Source organism: Hemiscyllium ocellatum, unplaced genomic scaffold (genome assembly GCF_020745735.1).
Source record: "Hemiscyllium ocellatum isolate sHemOce1 unplaced genomic scaffold, sHemOce1.pat.X.cur. scaffold_2703_pat_ctg1, whole genome shotgun sequence".
Lineage (NCBI taxonomy): Eukaryota > Metazoa > Chordata > Chondrichthyes > Orectolobiformes > Hemiscylliidae > Hemiscyllium > Hemiscyllium ocellatum.
This window is the reverse complement of record NW_026868171.1, coordinates 50,063-68,313: the sequence shown is the minus strand read 5'-3', so window position 1 is coordinate 68,313 and position 18,251 is coordinate 50,063. Positions and strand designations below refer to the sequence as shown.

Sequence of the window (18,251 nt, the reverse complement as noted above, 5' to 3'; positions counted from 1 at the left end):
GATCCGCTGTCCGTGCACAGGCTCCTGTGCATCTGCGACCAGTTCGAGCGGGCCTCGGGGGCCAAGGTAAACCGAGGGAAGAGCGAGGCCATGCTCTTCGGGAACTGGACCGACCAATCCTATATCCCCTTCACCGTCAGGACTGGCCACCTGAAGGTGCTGGGTATTTGGTTCGGGGTGCTGGGGCGTGCGCCAAGACCTGGGAGGAGCGGATCAGGAAGATGAGACAGAAACTAGGCAGATGGGAGCAACGGTCGCTCTCCATCGCGGGGAAAAACCTGGTCATCAGGTGCGAGGTACTCTCAGTATTGTTGTATGTGGCACAGGCCTGGCCTATCCCCAGAACCTGTGCTGCCGCAGTCACCCGGGCCATCTTCCACTTCATGTGGAGATCAAAGATGGACCGGGTCCGAAGAGACACCATGTACAAAGACCGGTGCAATGGGGGAAAAAACGCTCCCAATGCCACCCTCGCCCTGATGGCCACCTTTGTGTGTGGCTGCATCAAGCTGTGCGTGGATCCCCGGTACGCAAACACAAAGTGTCACTACGTACTGAGGTTCTACCTGTCCCCGGTGTTGCGAAGGATGGGCCTGGCCTCGCTGCCGCTGAACGCTCCGAGTAGTTGGACCGTTCCGTACCACCTGTCCTTCGTGGAGAAATTTCTGAAGAAAAACACCTTTGACCACAAGTCCATCAGGAAGTGGTCAGCACGTAGTGTCCTTGAGACCCTTCGGGAAAAGGAGAGGGCGGATCCTGTTGAGTGGTTCCCTGAGCAGACTGTCAAAGCAATTTGGCAGAATGCCTCATCGCCAGAACTTTCTAACAAGCACCAAGACATGGCTTGGCTGGTGGTGAGAAGGGCTCTACCGTGAGATCGTTTATGCACGCCCGGACTCTCTGCCGCACCGCACGCTGCCCTCGAAGTGGCTGCGGGGGGGACGAGACTGTCACACACCTCCTTCTGGAATGTGCCTATGCAGAGGAAGTCTGGAGAGGAATGCAGTGGTATTTGTCGAGGTTCGTCCCGAGCAGCGCCGTGACACGGGACTCCGTGCTCTACGGCCTGTTCCCCGGGACGCACACCGAGACGAATATCAACTGCGCCTGGAGGATCATCAACTCGGTGAAGGACGCTCTCTGGGTGGTCCGAAACCTGTTGATCTTCCAGCTGAAGGAGTTGACCCCGACTGAGTGTTGCAGACTGGCACATTCCAAGGTCCAAGACTACGTGTTGAGGGACGCGCTGAAGCTTGGGGCAGCTGCCGCCAAGGCGCGGTGGGAAAGACCACCGTTTAACATCTGCCTGTCTAAAGAAGATCAGGGGGCCCATGCAGTCATTTGGGCTCTGCTGACGCCTCAGCCCAATATAAGGGCATAGGAGTGAGAAATGCACAGACTTGCATATAAAAAGGAAAATTCTAAACTGTGTATGTTAATGTGAACATATGTATGGCATTACCCAATGTACAGTGTATCAAATTATTTATGAATATTTACGAATAAAGTATATTTTGAAATAAAAAAAAATTCTGTTCTTATCAGTTTAATCGCTGATATCTCCCGAAGGTGGGAGTGTTTGTATTAAATGGATTTTTGGAGCAGGGAGATGGCTTAAGGGCTTGCTCTGTCCTCTCCATGTATCAGCCTGGTATTGCAGTGTTTCCAGGAATGGTGCACCCAACGCTTACCCAAGTTCAAAAGCAGGTGAATGCAATGTGAATCTCTTGCCTTTGCTAGTTTGCCGTGTTGATGGCAGTCAGTGATTGTTGCATCTATTGTCTTTTCAGTTGCAGGAAACTATCGTCTTTTGTTACGGGTTTTCTGTCTTATGAACCTGCTCTGCAGTTACCTGATGAAGGTGCAGCACGCTGAAAGCCAGGACAGGGGTAACCCCAACGTGCTACAGGGAACATTCTGGAACCAGGGGCCTGCCAGGAAGGTAACTTGCCAATTTGAATGAATGGATTTGCCCTTGTCTGCCGTTTTGGGCTTCTGCGGTCGTTCTTGGAACGTATCCCACCGATGGTACGGCGGTGGCGGGGGTGGGGTGACTGCTGTAATTTCAAAGAACCCCGTTGGGCTGAACCCTGGTGTTGTGGGATTTTTAACACAGTCAAATCAGGTTGTGGGATCCCATGACTCAGCCAATGTCAAATGGCTATCAGATCAGCCCCCACAGCCCCTTCCCAACCCCCCCGCCTCCCCCCCCAACCCCGAGGCAACAAATTTATCCTAATATTTTCTTGAACAAGAAAGAAATGTCTTTGGTCTGTTTCCTGAATAGAGTGAAACCCCCATCTCTGTTTGTTTCTTCGCAAACTACTGTACGGAAGCGACCTGCTTTAGTAGCTACGTCTGCACGTAAAGATTATTCACGCAGACCATCGCCCAAGGCTGGAACTGGCTTCAGCTCCCTGGTGCCACCAGGCAGCCGTACTAACCACTGATCCACTGTGCCACCCGTACGATTTGGAACGATTTGTCATCATTTGCGGTGCAAGTAGCGAAACAGTTGTCAGTTTGTCAACTGGGTCGGATTATAATGTTGTCAGCGATCTGCAGCAATGTGAACGGAGATGTCGAATCGAGCTGCTGGTGGTGATGAGGCACGCTTGCAGCGTGACATGTTTACACGGGGAGATCAGCTCCCTCCCCATTCTCCACAGAGAGTCGGATACAAGTAGAGAGGATATTGAAAGTGGACGATAAAGAAAGGGTGCACGGACGTAATTCGCTTTTCGCAACTTTTCGGATTGATGCGGAATGCCGAGGAGCGAATCCTGTACGTGAGGGAAACGATGATTGGCATTTATGGGCAAGCTACACCAACACAAGGGGAGGCAATGAATAGGATCTTTCCGTCAAGGCCAACATTTCTCGCCCATGCCGAGATCAGCCTGGTGGTGAGCTGCTCTCTCGAACCGCTGCAGTCCAAGTGCTGTCGGTAGCCCCGCGATGCTGTTTGGGCGGGGATTCCCGATTTTGACCCGGTAACACCGGAGGAACAAGGACATATTTGCAATTCAGGACAGCGAGTGCCTCGGCGCGGGGGAGAACTTGCGAATGGTGGTGTTCCCGTGGATCTGCTGCCGTCATCCTTCGAGGCTGCGTTGGCCATGGGTTTACAAGGTGCTGCCTGAGGAATTCTGGTGAATCTTGTAGATGCCGGGGAATGAATGACCCTGCCGGGGGAATGAATGACCCTGCCGCCGCCGCTGTCCCCGATCACCGGGAGAAACCTCTCTGCAGTCGACCTGACGTGCAGTGGCTCCGGCCCGTGCCATCTGATTGGTCGTCAGCGCGACCTACGCGGCTACGTAACAGAAAACCACGGGTAAAGCACAGCGACTGCTGCAGAGTGATCTTCCGGTCTGGTTGGATATCTTGGAAGGAAGGTAGACGGTAAGGGAATAAAGGAACTTTGAATATCATCAAACTGATGGAAAGGATAGTCGGCAAATATGACCTCCACCGTTGGAGTATTAATGTGCTATCGCTTCTCGGCCTTTTGGCTTGGAATATGTGTAGTTTCTGTTCTTATCAGTTTAATCGCTGATATCTCCCGAAGGTGGGAGTGTTTGTATTAAATGGATTTTTGGAGCAGGGAGATGGCTTAAGGGCTTGCTCTGTCCTCTCCATGTATCAGCCTGGTATTGCAGTGTTTCCAGGAATGGTGCACCCAACGCTTACCCAAGTTCAAAAGCAGGTGAATGCAATGTGAATCTCTTGCCTTTGCTAGTTTGCCGTGTTGATGGCAGTCAGTGATTGTTGCATCTATTGTCTTTTCAGTTGCAGGAAACTATCGTCTTTTGTTACGGGTTTTCTGTCTTATGAACCTGCTCTGCAGTTACCTGATGAAGGTGCAGCACGCTGAAAGCCAGGACAGGGGTAACCCCAACGTGCTACAGGGAACATTCTGGAACCAGGGGCCTGCCAGGAAGGTAACTTGCCAATTTGAATGAATGGATTTGCCCTTGTCTGCCGTTTTGGGCTTCTGCGGTCGTTCTTGGAACGTATCCCACCGATGGTACGGCGGTGGCGGGGGGTGGGGTGACTGCTGTAATTTCAAAGAACCCCGTTGGGCTGAACCCTGGTGTTGTGGGATTTTTAACACAGTCAAATCAGGTTGTGGGATCCCATGACTCAGCCAATGTCAAATGGCTATCAGATCAGCCCCCACAGCCCCTTCCCAACCCCCCCGCCTCCCCCCCCAACCCCGAGGCAACAAATTTATCCTAATATTTTCTTGAACAAGAAAGAAATGTCTTTGGTCTGTTTCCTGAATAGAGTGAAACCCCCATCTCTGTTTGTTTCTTCGCAAACTACTGTACGGAAGCGACCTGCTTTAGTAGCTACGTCTGCACGTAAAGATTATTCACGCAGACGATCGCCCAAGGCTGGAACTGGCTTCAGCTCCCTGGTGCCACCAGGCAGCCGTACTAACCACTGATCCACTGTGCCACCCGTACGATTTGGAACGATTTGTCATCATTTGCGGTGCAAGTAGCGAAACAGTTGTCAGTTTGTCAACTGGGTCGGATTATAATGTTGTCAGCGATCTGCAGCAATGTGAACGGAGATGTCGAATCGAGCTGCTGGTGGTGATGAGGCACGCTTGCAGCGTGACATGTTTACACGGGGAGATCAGCTCCCTCCCCATTCTCCACAGAGAGTCGGATACAAGTAGAGAGGATATTGAAAGTGGACGATAAAGAAAGGGTGCACGGACGTAATTCGCTTTTCGCAACTTTTCGGATTGATGCGGAATGCCGAGGAGCGAATCCTGTACGTGAGGGAAACGATGATTGGCATTTATGGGCAAGCTACACCAACACAAGGGGAGGCAATGAATAGGATCTTTCCGTCAAGGCCAACATTTCTCGCCCATGCCGAGATCAGCCTGGTGGTGAGCTGCTCTCTCGAACCGCTGCAGTCCAAGTGCTGTCGGTAGCCCCGCGATGCTGTTTGGGCAGGGATTCCCGATTTTGACCCGGTAACACCGGAGGAACAAGGACATATTTGCAATTCAGGACAGCGAGTGCCTCGGCGCGGGGGAGAACTTGCGAATGGTGGTGTTCCCGTGGATCTGCTGCCGTCATCCTTCGAGGCTGCGTTGGCCATGGGTTTACAAGGTGCTGCCTGAGGAATTCTGGTGAATCTTGTAGATGCCGGGGGAATGAATGACCCTGCCGGGGGAATGAATGACCCTGCCGCCGCCGCTGTCCCCGATCACCGGGAGAAACCTCTCTGCAGTCGACCTGACGTGCAGTGGCTCCGGCCCGTGCCATCTGATTGGTCGTCAGCGCGACCTACGCGGCTACGTAACAGAAAACCACGGGTAAAGCACAGCGACTGCTGCAGAGTGATCTTCCGGTCTGGTTGGATATCTTGGAAGGAAGGTAGACGGTAAGGGAATAAAGGAACTTTGAATATCATCAAACTGATGGAAAGGATAGTCGGCAAATATGACCTCCACCGTTGGAGTATTAATGTGCTATCGCTTCTCGGCCTTTTGGCTTGGAATATGTGTAGTTTCTGTTCTTATCAGTTTAATCGCTGATATCTCCCGAAGGTGGGAGTGTTTGTATTAAATGGATTTTTGGAGCAGGGAGATGGCTTAAGGGCTTGCTCTGTCCTCTCCATGTATCAGCCTGGTATTGCAGTGTTTCCAGGAATGGTGCACCCAACGTCTACCCAAGTTCAAAAGCAGGTGAATGCAATGTGAATCTCTTGCCTTTGCTCGTTTGCCGTGTTGATGGCAGTCAGTGATTGTTGCATCTATTGTCTTTTCAGTTGCAGGAAACTATCGTCTTTTGTTACGGGTTTTCTGTCTTATGAACCTGCTCTGCAGTTACCTGATGAAGGTGCAGCACGCTGAAAGCCAGGACAGGGGTAACCCCAACGTGCTACAGGGAACATTCTGGAACCAGGGGCCTGCCAGGAAGGTAACTTGCCAATTTGAATGAATGGATTTGACCTTGTCTGCCGTTTTGGGCTTCTGCGGTCGTTCTTGGAACGTATCCCACCGATGGTACGGCGGTGGCGGGGGGTGGGGTGACTGCTGTAATTTCAAAGAACCCCGTTGGGCTGAAACCTGGTGTTGTGGGATTTTTAACACAGTCAAATCAGGTTGTGGGATCCCATGACTCAGCCAATGTCAAATGGCTATCAGATCAGCCCCCACAGCCCCTTCCCAACCCCCCACCCCCGAGGCAACAAATTTATCCTAATATTTTCTTGAACAAGGAAGAAATGTCTTTAGTCTGTTTCCTGAATAGAGTGAAACCCCCATCTCTGTTTTGTTTCTTCGCAAACTACTGTACGGAAGCGACCTGCTTTAGTAGCTACGTCTGTACGTAAAGATTATTCACGCAGACGATCGCCCAAGGCTGGAACTGGCTTCAGCTCCCTGGTGCCACCAGGCAGCCGTACTAACCACTGATCCACTGTGCCACCCGTACGATTTGGAACGATTTGTCATCATTTGCGGTGCAAGTAGCGAAACAGTTGTCAATTTGTCAACTGGGTCGGATTATAATGTTGTCAGCGATCTGCAGCAATGTGAACGGAGATGTCGAATCGAGCTGCTGGTGGTGATGAGGCGCGCTTGCAGCGTGACATGTTTACACGGGGAGATCAGCTCCCTCCCCATTCTCCACAGAGAGTCGGATACAAGTAGAGAGGATATTGAAAGTGGACGATAAAGAAAGGGTGCACGGACGTAATTCGCTTTTCGCAACTTTTCGGATTGATGCGGAATGCCGAGGAGCGAATCCTGTACGTGAGGGAAACGATGATTGGCATTTATGGGCAAGCTACACCAACACAAGGGGAGGCAATGAATAGGATCTTTCCGTCAAGGCCAACATTTCTCGCCCATGCCGAGATCAGCCTGGTGGTGAGCTGCTCTCTCGAACCGCTGCAGTCCAAGTGCTGTCGGTAGCCCCGCGATGCTGTTTGGGCGGGGATTCCCGATTTTGACCCGGTAACACCGGAGGAACAAGGACATATTTGCAATTCAGGACAGCGAGTGCCTCGGCGGGGGGGAGAACTTGCGAATGGTGGTGTTCCCGTGGATCTGCTGCCGTCATCCTTCGAGGCTGCGTTGGCCATGGGTTTGCAAGGTGCTGCCTGAGGAATTCTGGTGAATCTTGTAGATGCCGGGGGAATGAATGACCCTGCCGCCGCCGCTGTCCCCGATCACCGGGAGAAACCTCTCTGCAGTCGACCTGACGTGCAGTGGCTCCGGCCCGTGCCATCTGATTGGTCGTCAGCGCGACCTACGCGGCTACGTAACAGATGGACAGAAAAGCACGGGGAAAGCACAGCGACTGCTGCAGAGTGATCTTCCGGTCTGGTTGGATATCTTGGAAGGAAGGTAGACGGTAAGGGAATAAAGGAACTTTGAATATCATCAAACTGATGGAAAGGATAGTCGGCAAATATGACCTCCACCGTTGGAGTATTAATGTGCTATCGCTTCTCGGCCTTTTGGCTTGGAATATGTGTAGTGCTTACCGGTCGAGATCTATTCCGCTCTTTGGGACTTGATTGGCCGGACCTGCTGGAGGTGTATGTCAGTATGCTTCGGGCAGGTACCATGAGTGAATCCATAAGGAAAGGCATCATCACCCTCATCTATAAGCGGAAGGGGGAGAGGGATGAAATTAGAAATTGGAGACCGATCTCACTGCTAAACACAGACTACAAAATCTTGTCAAAGGTCATCGCAAACCGGGTCAGGTCTGCTCTGGGAACGGTGATCCACCCCGACCAAACCTGTGCTGTACCGGGCAGGAAGATCTCTGAGAGCCTCGCACTCCTCAGGGATACGATCGCCTACGTGCAGGACAGGGGGTGGACACCTGCCTCATCAGCCTGGACCAGGAGAAAGCCTTTGACAGGATATCGCATACATATATGAGGGATGTCCTCTCCAAAATGGGCTTTGGAGAGGGAATCTGCAATTGGATCAGACTGCTCTACACCAACATTGTCAGTGCAGTCTCAATCAATGGGTGGGAATCAGATAGCTTCCTGTAAGATCTGGAGTCAGGCAGGGCTGCCACTCTCTCCTGCCTTGTTTGTATGTTGCATAGAGCCATTTGCCGAATCCATCAGGAAGGATGCGAGCCTGAGAGGGGTGACTATTCCTGGCAGCGGGGGCCTACAGGTTAAGGCCTCCCTGTACATGGATGACGTCGCCGTTTTCTGCTCGGATCCGCTGTCCGTGCACAGGCTCCTGTGCATCTGCGACCAGTTCGAGCGGGCCTCGGGGGCCAAGGTAAACCGAGGGAAGAGCGAGGCCATGCTCTTCGGGAACTGGACCGACCAATCCTATATCCCCTTCACCGTCAGGACTGGCCACCTGAAGGTGCTGGGTATTTGGTTCGGGGGTGCTGGGGCGTGCGCCAAGACCTGGGAGGAGCGGATCAGGAAGATGAGACAGAAACTAGGCAGATGGGAGCAACGGTCGCTCTCCATCGCGGGGAAAAACCTGGTCATCAGGTGCGAGGTACTCTCAGTATTGTTGTATGTGGCACAGGCCTGGCCTATCCCCAGAACCTGTGCTGCCGCAGTCACCCGGGCCATCTTCCACTTCATGTGGAGATCAAAGATGGACCGGGTCCGAAGAGACACCATGTACAAAGACCGGTGCAATGGGGGAAAAAACGCTCCCAATGCCACCCTCGCCCTGATGGCCACCTTTGTGTGTGGCTGCATCAAGCTGTGCGTGGATCCCCGGTACGCAAACACCAAGTGTCACTACGTACTGAGGTTCTACCTGTCCCCGGTGTTGCGAAGGATGGGCCTGGCCTCGCTGCCGCGGAACGCTCCGAGTAGTTGGACCGTTCCGTACCACCTGTCCTTCGTGGAGAAATTTCTGAAGAAAAACACCTTTGACCACAAGTCCATCAGGAAGTGGTCAGCACGTAGTGTCCTTGAGACCCTTCGGGAAAAGGAGAGGGCGGATCCTGTTGAGTGGTTCCCTGAGCAGACTGTCAAAGCAATTTGGCAGAATGCCTCATCGCCAGAACTTTCTAACAAGCACCAAGACATGGCTTGGCTGGTGGTGAGAAGGGCTCTACCCGTGAGATCGTTTATGCACGCCCGGACTCTCTGCCGCACCGCACGCTGCCCTCGAAGTGGCTGCGGGGGGGACGAGACTGTCACACACCTCCTTCTGGAATGTGCCTATGCAGAGGAAGTCTGGAGAGGAATGCAGTGGTATTTGTCGAGGTTCGTCCCGAGCAGCGCCGTGACACGGGACTCCGTGCTCTACGGCCTGTTCCCCGGGACGCACACCGAGACGAATATCAACTGCGCCTGGAGGATCATCAACTCGGTGAAGGACGCTCTCTGGGTGGTCCGAAACCTGTTGATCTTCCAGCTGAAGGAGTTGACCCCGACTGAGTGTTGCAGACTGGCACATTCCAAGGTCCAAGACTACGTGTTGAGGGACGCGCTGAAGCTTGGGGCAGCTGCCGCCAAGGCGCGGTGGGGAAAGACCACCGTTTAACATCTGCCTGTCTAAAGAAGATCAGGGGGCCCATGCAGTCATTTGGGCTCTGCTGACGCCTCAGCCCAATATAAGGGCATAGGAGTGAGAAATGCACAGACTTGCATATAAAAAGGAAAATTCTAAACTGTGTATGTTAATGTGAACATATGTATGGCATTACCCAATGTACAGTGTATCAAATTATTTATGAATATTTACGAATAAAGTATATTTTGAAATAAAAAAAAATTCTGTTCTTATCAGTTTAATCGCTGATATCTCCCGAAGGTGGGAGTGTTTGTATTAAATGGATTTTTGGAGCAGGGAGATGGCTTAAGGGCTTGCTCTGTCCTCTCCATGTATCAGCCTGGTATTGCAGTGTTTCCAGGAATGGTGCACCCAACGCTTACCCAAGTTCAAAAGCAGGTGAATGCAATGTGAATCTCTTGCCTTTGCTAGTTTGCCGTGTTGATGGCAGTCAGTGATTGTTGCATCTATTGTCTTTTCAGTTGCAGGAAACTATCGTCTTTTGTTACGGGTTTTCTGTCTTATGAACCTGCTCTGCAGTTACCTGATGAAGGTGCAGCACGCTGAAAGCCAGGACAGGGGTAACCCCAACGTGCTACAGGGAACATTCTGGAACCAGGGGCCTGCCAGGAAGGTAACTTGCCAATTTGAATGAATGGATTTGCCCTTGTCTGCCGTTTTGGGCTTCTGCGGTCGTTCTTGGAACGTATCCCACCGATGGTACGGCGGTGGCGGGGGGTGGGGTGACTGCTGTAATTTCAAAGAACCCCGTTGGGCTGAACCCTGGTGTTGTGGGATTTTTAACACAGTCAAATCAGGTTGTGGGATCCCATGACTCAGCCAATGTCAAATGGCTATCAGATCAGCCCCCACAGCCCCTTCCCAACCCCCCCGCCTCCCCCCCCAACCCCGAGGCAACAAATTTATCCTAATATTTTCTTGAACAAGAAAGAAATGTCTTTGGTCTGTTTCCTGAATAGAGTGAAACCCCCATCTCTGTTTGTTTCTTCGCAAACTACTGTACGGAAGCGACCTGCTTTAGTAGCTACGTCTGCACGTAAAGATTATTCACGCAGACCATCGCCCAAGGCTGGAACTGGCTTCAGCTCCCTGGTGCCACCAGGCAGCCGTACTAACCACTGATCCACTGTGCCACCCGTACGATTTGGAACGATTTGTCATCATTTGCGGTGCAAGTAGCGAAACAGTTGTCAGTTTGTCAACTGGGTCGGATTATAATGTTGTCAGCGATCTGCAGCAATGTGAACGGAGATGTCGAATCGAGCTGCTGGTGGTGATGAGGCGCGCTTGCAGCGTGACATGTTTACACGGGGAGATCAGCTCCCTCCCCATTCTCCACAGAGAGTCGGATACAAGTAGAGAGGATATTGAAAGTGGACGATAAAGAAAGGGTGCACGGACGTAATTCGCTTTTCGCAACTTTTCGGATTGATGCGGAATGCCGAGGAGCGAATCCTGTACGTGAGGGAAACGATGATTGGCATTTATGGGCAATCTACACCAACACAAGGGGAGGCAATGAATAGGATCTTTCCGTCAAGGCCAACATTTCTCGCCCATGCCGAGATCAGCCTGGTGGTGAGCTGCTCTCTCGAACCGCTGCAGTCCAAGTGCTGTCGGTAGCCCCGCGATGCTGTTTGGGCGGGGATTCCCGATTTTGACCCGGTAACACCGGAGGAACAAGGACATATTTGCAATTCAGGACAGCGAGTGCCTCGGCGGGGGAGAACTTGCGAATGGTGGTGTTCCCGTGGATCTGCTGCCGTCATCCTTCGAGGCTGCGTTGGCCATGGGTTTGCAAGGTGCTGCCTGAGGAATTCTGGTGAATCTTGTAGATGCCGGGGGAATGAATGACCCTGCCGGGGGAATGAATGACCCTGCCGCCGCCGCTGTCCCCGATCACCGGGAGAAACCTCTCTGCAGTCGACCTGACGTGCGGTGGCTCCGGCCCGTGCCATCTGATTGGTCGTCAGCGCGACCTACGCGGCTACGTAACAGAAAACCACGGGGAAAGCACAGCGACTGCTGCAGAGTGATCTTCCGGTCTGGTTGGATATCTTGGAAGGAAGGTAGACGGTAAGGGAATAAAGGAACTTTGAATATCATCAAACTGATGGAAAGGATAGTCGGCAAATATGACCTCCACCGTTGGAGTATTAATGTGCTATCGCTTCTCGGCCTTTTGGCTTGGAATATGTGTAGTTTCTGTTCTTATCAGTTTAATCGCTGATATCTCCCGAAGGTGGGAGTGTTTGTATTAAATGGATTTTTGGAGCAGGGAGATGGCTTAAGGGCTTGCTCTGTCCTCTCCATGTATCAGCCTGGTATTGCAGTGTTTCCAGGAATGGTGCACCCAACGCTTACCCAAGTTCAAAAGCAGGTGAATGCAATGTGAATCTCTTGCCTTTGCTAGTTTGCCGTGTTGATGGCAGTCAGTGATTGTTGCATCTATTGTCTTTTCAGTTGCAGGAAACTATCGTCTTTTGTTACGGGTTTTCTGTCTTATGAACCTGCTCTGCAGTTACCTGATGAAGGTGCAGCACGCTGAAAGCCAGGACAGGGGTAACCCCAACGTGCTACAGGGAACATTCTGGAACCAGGGGCCTGCCAGGAAGGTAACTTGCCAATTTGAATGAATGGATTTGCCCTTGTCTGCCGTTTTGGGCTTCTGCGGTCGTTCTTGGAACGTATCCCACCGATGGTACGGCGGTGGCGGGGGGTGGGGTGACTGCTGTAATTTCAAAGAACCCCGTTGGGCTGAACCCTGGTGTTGTGGGATTTTTAACACAGTCCAATCAGGTTGTGGGATCCCATGACTCAGCCAATGTCAAATGGCTATCAGATCAGCCCCCACAGCCCCTTCCCAACCCCCCCGCCTCCCCCCCCAACCCCGAGGCAACAAATTTATCCTAATATTTTCTTGAACAAGAAAGAAATGTCTTTGGTCTGTTTCCTGAATAGAGTGAAACCCCCATCTCTGTTTGTTTCTTCGCAAACTACTGTACGGAAGCGACCTGCTTTAGTAGCTACGTCTGCACGTAAAGATTATTCACGCAGACGATCGCCCAAGGCTGGAACTGGCTTCAGCTCCCTGGTGCCACCAGGCAGCCGTACTAACCACTGATCCACTGTGCCACCCGTACGATTTGGAACGATTTGTCATCATTTGCGGTGCAAGTAGCGAAACAGTTGTCAGTTTGTCAACTGGGTCGGATTATAATGTTGTCAGCGATCTGCAGCAATGTGAACGGAGATGTCGAATCGAGCTGCTGGTGGTGATGAGGCACGCTTGCAGCGTGACATGTTTACACGGGGAGATCAGCTCCCTCCCCATTCTCCACAGAGAGTCGGATACAAGTAGAGAGGATATTGAAAGTGGACGATAAAGAAAGGGTGCACGGACGTAATTCGCTTTTCGCAACTTTTCGGATTGATGCGGAATGCCGAGGAGCGAATCCTGTACGTGAGGGAAACGATGATTGGCATTTATGGGCAATCTACACCAACACAAGGGGAGGCAATGAATAGGATCTTTCCGTCAAGGCCAACATTTCTCGCCCATGCCGAGATCAGCCTGGTGGTGAGCTGCTCTCTCGAACCGCTGCAGTCCAAGTGCTGTCGGTAGCCCCGCGATGCTGTTTGGGCAGGGATTCCCGATTTTGACCCGGTAACACCGGAGGAACAAGGACATATTTGCAATTCAGGACAGCGAGTGCCTCGGCGCGGGGGAGAACTTGCGAATGGTGGTGTTCCCGTGGATCTGCTGCCGTCATCCTTCGAGGCTGCGTTGGCCATGGGTTTACAAGGTGCTGCCTGAGGAATTCTGGTGAATCTTGTAGATGCCGGGGAATGAATGACCCTGCCGGGGGAATGAATGACCCTGCCGCCGCCGCTGTCCCCGATCACCGGGAGAAACCTCTCTGCAGTCGACCTGACGTGCAGTGGCTCCGGCCCGTGCCATCTGATTGGTCGTCAGCGCGACCTACGCGGCTACGTAACAGAAAAGCACGGGGAAAGCACAGCGACTGCTGCAGAGTGATCTTCCGGTCTGGTTGGATATCTTGGAAGGAAGGTAGACGGTAAGGGAATAAAGGAACTTTGAATATCATCAAACTGATGGAAAGGATAGTCGGCAAATATGACCTCCACCGTTGGAGTATTGATGTGCTATTGCTTCTCGGCCTTTTGGCTTGGAATATGTGTAGTTTCTGTTCTTATCAGTTTAATCGCTGATATCTCCCGAAGGTGGGAGTGTTTGTATTAAATGGATTTTTGGAGCAGGGAGATGGCTTAAGGGCTTGCTCTGTCCTCTCCATGTATCAGCCTGGTATTGCAGTGTTTCCAGGAATGGTGCACCCAACGTCTACCCAAGTTCAAAAGCAGGTGAATGCAATGTGAATCTCTTGCCTTTGCTCGTTTGCCGTGTTGATGGCAGTCAGTGATTGTTGCATCTATTGTCTTTTCAGTTGCAGGAAACTATCGTCTTTTGTTATGGGTTTTCTGTCTTATGAACCTGCTCTGCAGTTACCTGATGAAGGTGCAGCACGCTGAAAGCCAGGACAGGGGTAACCCCAACGTGCTACAGGGAACATTCTGGAACCAGGGGCCTGCCAGGAAGGTAACTTGCCAATTTGAATGAATGGATTTGACCTTGTCTGCCGTTTTGGGCTTCTGCGGTCGTTCTTGGAACGTATCCCACCGATGGTACGGCGGTGGCGGGGGGTGGGGTGACTGCTGTAATTTCAAAGAACCCCGTTGGGCTGAACCCTGGTGTTGTGGGATTTTTAACACAGTCAAATCAGGTTGTGGGATCCCATGACTCAGCCAATGTCAAATGGCTATCAGATCAGCCCCCACAGCCCCTTCCCAACCCCCCGCCTCCCCCCCCAACCCCGAGGCAACAAATTTATCCTAATATTTTCTTGAACAAGAAGAAATGTCTTTGGTCTGTTTCCTGAATAGAGTGAAACCCCCATCTCTGTTTGTTTCTTCGCAAACTACTGTACGGAAGCGACCTGCTTTAGTAGCTACGTCTGCACGTAAAGATTATTCACGCAGACCATCGCCCAAGGCTGGAACTGGCTTCAGCTCCCTGGTGCCACCAGGCAGCCGTACTAACCACTGATCCACTGTGCCACCCGTACGATTTGGAACGATTTGTCATCATTTGCGGTGCAAGTAGCGAAACAGTTGTCAGTTTGTCAACTGGGTCGGATTATAATGTTGTCAGCGATCTGCAGCAATGTGAACGGAGATGTCGAATCGAGCTGCTGGTGGTGATGAGGCGCGCTTGCAGCGTGACATGTTTACACGGGGAGATCAGCTCCCTCCCCATTCTCCACAGAGAGTCGGATACAAGTAGAGAGGATATTGAAAGTGGACGATAAAGAAAGGGTGCACGGACGTAATTCGCTTTTCGCAACTTTTCGGATTGATGCGGAATGCCGAGGAGCGAATCCTGTACGTGAGGGAAACGATGATTGGCATTTATGGGCAATCTACACCAACACAAGGGGAGGCAATGAATAGGATCTTTCCGTCAAGGCCAACATTTCTCGCCCATGCCGAGATCAGCCTGGTGGTGAGCTGCTCTCTCGAACCGCTGCAGTCCAAGTGCTGTCGGTAGCCCCGCGATGCTGTTTGGGCGGGGATTCCCGATTTTGACCCGGTAACACCGGAGGAACAAGGACATATTTGCAATTCAGGACAGCGAGTGCCTCGGCGGGGGGAGAACTTGCGAATGGTGGTGTTCCCGTGGATCTGCTGCCGTCATCCTTCGAGGCTGCGTTGGCCATGGGTTTGCAAGGTGCTGCCTGAGGAATTCTGGTGAATCTTGTAGATGCCGGGGAATGAATGACCCTGCCGGGGAATGAATGACCCTGCCGCCGCCGCTGTCCCCGATCACCGGGAGAAACCTCTCTGCAGTCGACCTGACGTGCGGTGGCTCCGGCCCGTGCCATCTGATTGGTCGTCAGCGCGACCTACGCGGCTACGTAACAGAAAAGCACGGGGAAAGCACAGCGACTGCTGCAGAGTGATCTTCCGGTCTGGTTGGATATCTTGGAAGGAAGGTAGACGGTAAGGGAATAAAGGAACTTTGAATATCATCAAACTGATGGAAAGGATAGTCGGCAAATATGACCTCCACCGTTGGAGTATTGATGTGCTATCGCTTCTCGGCCTTTTGGCTTGGAATATGTGTAGTTTCTGTTCTTATCAGTTTAATCGCTGATATCTCCCGAAGGTGGGAGTGTTTGTATTAAATGGATTTTTGGAGCAGGGAGATGGCTTAAGGGCTTGCTCTGTCCTCTCCATGTATCAGCCTGGTATTGCAGTGTTTCCAGGAATGGTGCACCCAACGCCTACCCAAGTTCAAAAGCAGGTGAATGCAATGTGAATCTCTTGCCTTTGCTAGTTTGCCGTGTTGATGGCAGTCAGTGATTGTTGCATCTATTGTCTTTTCAGTTGCAGGAAACTATCGTCTTTTGTTACGGGTTTTCTGTCTTATGAACCTGCTCTGCAGTTACCTGATGAAGGTGCAGCACGCTGAAAGCCAGGACAGGGGTAACCCCAACGTGCTACAGGGAACATTCTGGAACCAGGGGCCTGCCAGGAAGGTAACTTGCCAATTTGAATGAATGGATTTGCCCTTGTCTGCCGTTTTGGGCTTCTGCGGTCGTTCTTGGAACGTATCCCACCGATGGTACGGCGGTGGCGGGGGGGTGGGGTGACTGCTGTAATTTCAAAGAACCCCGTTGGGCTGAAACCTGGTGTTGTGGGATTTTTAACACAGTCAAATCAGGTTGTGGGATCCCATGACTCAGCCAATGTCAAATGGCTATCAGATCAGCCCCCACAGCCCCTTCCCAACCCCCCCACCTCCCCCTCCAACCCCGAGGCAACAAATTTATCCTAATATTTTCTTGAACAAGAAAGAAATGTCTTTAGTCTGTTTCCTGAATAGAGTGAAACCCCCATCTCTGTTTGTTTCTTCGCAAACTACTGTACGGAAGCGACCTGCTTTAGTAGCTACGTCTGTACGTAAAGATTATTCACGCAGACGATCGCCCAAGGCTGGAACTGGCTTCAGCTCCTGGTGCCACCAGGCAGCCGTACTAACCACTGATCCACTGTGCCACCCGTACGATTTGGAACGATTTGTCATCATTTGCGGTGCAAGTAGCGAAACAGTTGTCAGTTTGTCAACTGGGTCGGATTATAATGTTGTCAGCGATCTGCAGCAATGTGAACGGAGATGTCGAATCGAGCTGCTGGTGGTGATGAGGCACGCTTGCAGCGTGACATGTTTACACGGGGAGATCAGCTCCCTCCCCATTCTCCACAGAGAGTCGGATACAAGTAGAGAGGATATTGAAAGTGGACGATAAAGAAAGGGTGCACGGACGTAATTCGCTTTTCGCAACTTTTCGGATTGATGCGGAATGCCGAGGAGCGAATCCTGTACGTGAGGGAAACGATGATTGGCATTTATGGGCAAGCTACACCAACACAAGGGGAGGCAATGAATAGGATCTTTCCGTCAAGGCCAACATTTCTCGCCCATGCCGAGATCAGCCTGGTGGTGAGCTGCTCTCTCGAACCGCTGCAGTCCAAGTGCTGTCGGTAGCCCCGCGATGCTGTTTGGGCGGGGATTCCCGATTTTGACCCGGTAACACCGGAGGAACAAGGACATATTTGCAATTCAGGACAGCGAGTGCCTCGGCGGGGGGAGAACTTGCGAATGGTGGTGTTCCCGTGGATCTGCTGCCGTCATCCTTCGAGGCTGCGTTGGCCATGGGTTTGCAAGGTGCTGCCTGAGGAATTCTGGTGAATCTTGTAGATGCCGGGGGAATGAATGACCCTGCCGGGGAATGAATGACCCTGCCGCCGCCGCTGTCCCCGATCACCGGGAGAAACCTCTCTGCAGTCGACCTGACGTGCAGTGGCTCCGGCCCGTGCCATCTGATTGGTCGTCAGCGCGACCTACGCGGCTACGTAACAGAAAACCACGGGTAAAGCACAGCGACTGCTGCAGAGTGATCTTCCGGTCTGGTTGGATATCTTGGAAGGAAGGTAGACGGTAAGGGAATAAAGGAACTTTGAATATCATCAAACTGATGGAAAGGATAGTCGGCAAATATGACCTCCACCGTTGGAGTATTGATGTGCTATCGCTTCTCGGCCTTTTGGCTTGGAATATGTGTAGTTTCTGTTCTTATCAGTTTAATCGCTGATATCTCCCGAAGGTGGGAGTGTTTGTATTAAATGGATTTTTGGAGCAGGGAGATGGCTTAAGGGCTTGCTCTGTCCTCTCCATGTATCAGCCTGGTATTGCAGTGTTTCCAGGAATGGTGCACCCAACGCTTACCCAAGTTCAAAAGCAGGTGAATGCAATGTGAATCTCTTGCCTTTGCTAGTTTGCCGTGTTGATGGCAGTCAGTGATTGTTGCATCTATTGTCTTTTCAGTTGCAGGAAACTATCGTCTTTTGTTACGGGTTTTCTGTCTTATGAACCTGCTCTGCAGTTACCTGATGAAGGTGCAGCACGCTGAAAGCCAGGACAGGGGGTAACCCCAACGTGCTACAGGGAACATTCTGGAACCAGGGGCCTGCCAGGAAGGTAACTTGCCAATTTGAATGAATGGATTTGCCCTTGTCTGCCGTTTTGGGCTTCTGCGGTCGTTCTTGGAACGTATCC

General features: G+C 51.8%; 6 non-coding genes and 2 pseudogenes across 6 annotated transcripts; all 8 read left to right on the top strand.

The window, feature by feature from the left end:
- The first annotated feature begins 1,509 nt into the window (after window positions 1-1,509).
- On the top strand, window positions 1,510-1,685 carry LOC132812438 (U2 spliceosomal RNA; annotated as a pseudogene).
- A 1,810-nt stretch (window positions 1,686-3,495) lies between these two features.
- LOC132812431 (U2 spliceosomal RNA) lies at window positions 3,496-3,687 on the top strand. Its single transcript, XR_009643646.1, has one exon. It is a non-coding gene; the product is annotated as a U2 spliceosomal RNA (small nuclear RNA).
- Window positions 3,688-5,499: 1,812 nt separating this feature from the next.
- LOC132812429 (U2 spliceosomal RNA) lies at window positions 5,500-5,691 on the top strand. Its single transcript, XR_009643644.1, has one exon. It is a non-coding gene; the product is annotated as a U2 spliceosomal RNA (small nuclear RNA).
- Window positions 5,692-9,733: 4,042 nt separating this feature from the next.
- LOC132812437 (U2 spliceosomal RNA) lies at window positions 9,734-9,909 on the top strand (annotated as a pseudogene).
- A 1,810-nt stretch (window positions 9,910-11,719) lies between these two features.
- Window positions 11,720-11,911, top strand: LOC132812428 (U2 spliceosomal RNA). Its single transcript, XR_009643643.1, has one exon. It is a non-coding gene; the product is annotated as a U2 spliceosomal RNA (small nuclear RNA).
- A 1,811-nt stretch (window positions 11,912-13,722) lies between these two features.
- Window positions 13,723-13,914, top strand: LOC132812432 (U2 spliceosomal RNA). Its single transcript, XR_009643647.1, has one exon. It is a non-coding gene; the product is annotated as a U2 spliceosomal RNA (small nuclear RNA).
- Window positions 13,915-15,721: 1,807 nt separating this feature from the next.
- LOC132812427 (U2 spliceosomal RNA) lies at window positions 15,722-15,913 on the top strand. Its single transcript, XR_009643642.1, has one exon. It is a non-coding gene; the product is annotated as a U2 spliceosomal RNA (small nuclear RNA).
- Window positions 15,914-17,723: 1,810 nt separating this feature from the next.
- Window positions 17,724-17,915, top strand: LOC132812426 (U2 spliceosomal RNA). The gene has a single exon (XR_009643641.1). It is a non-coding gene; the product is annotated as a U2 spliceosomal RNA (small nuclear RNA).
- Window positions 17,916-18,251: the final 336 nt, after the last annotated feature.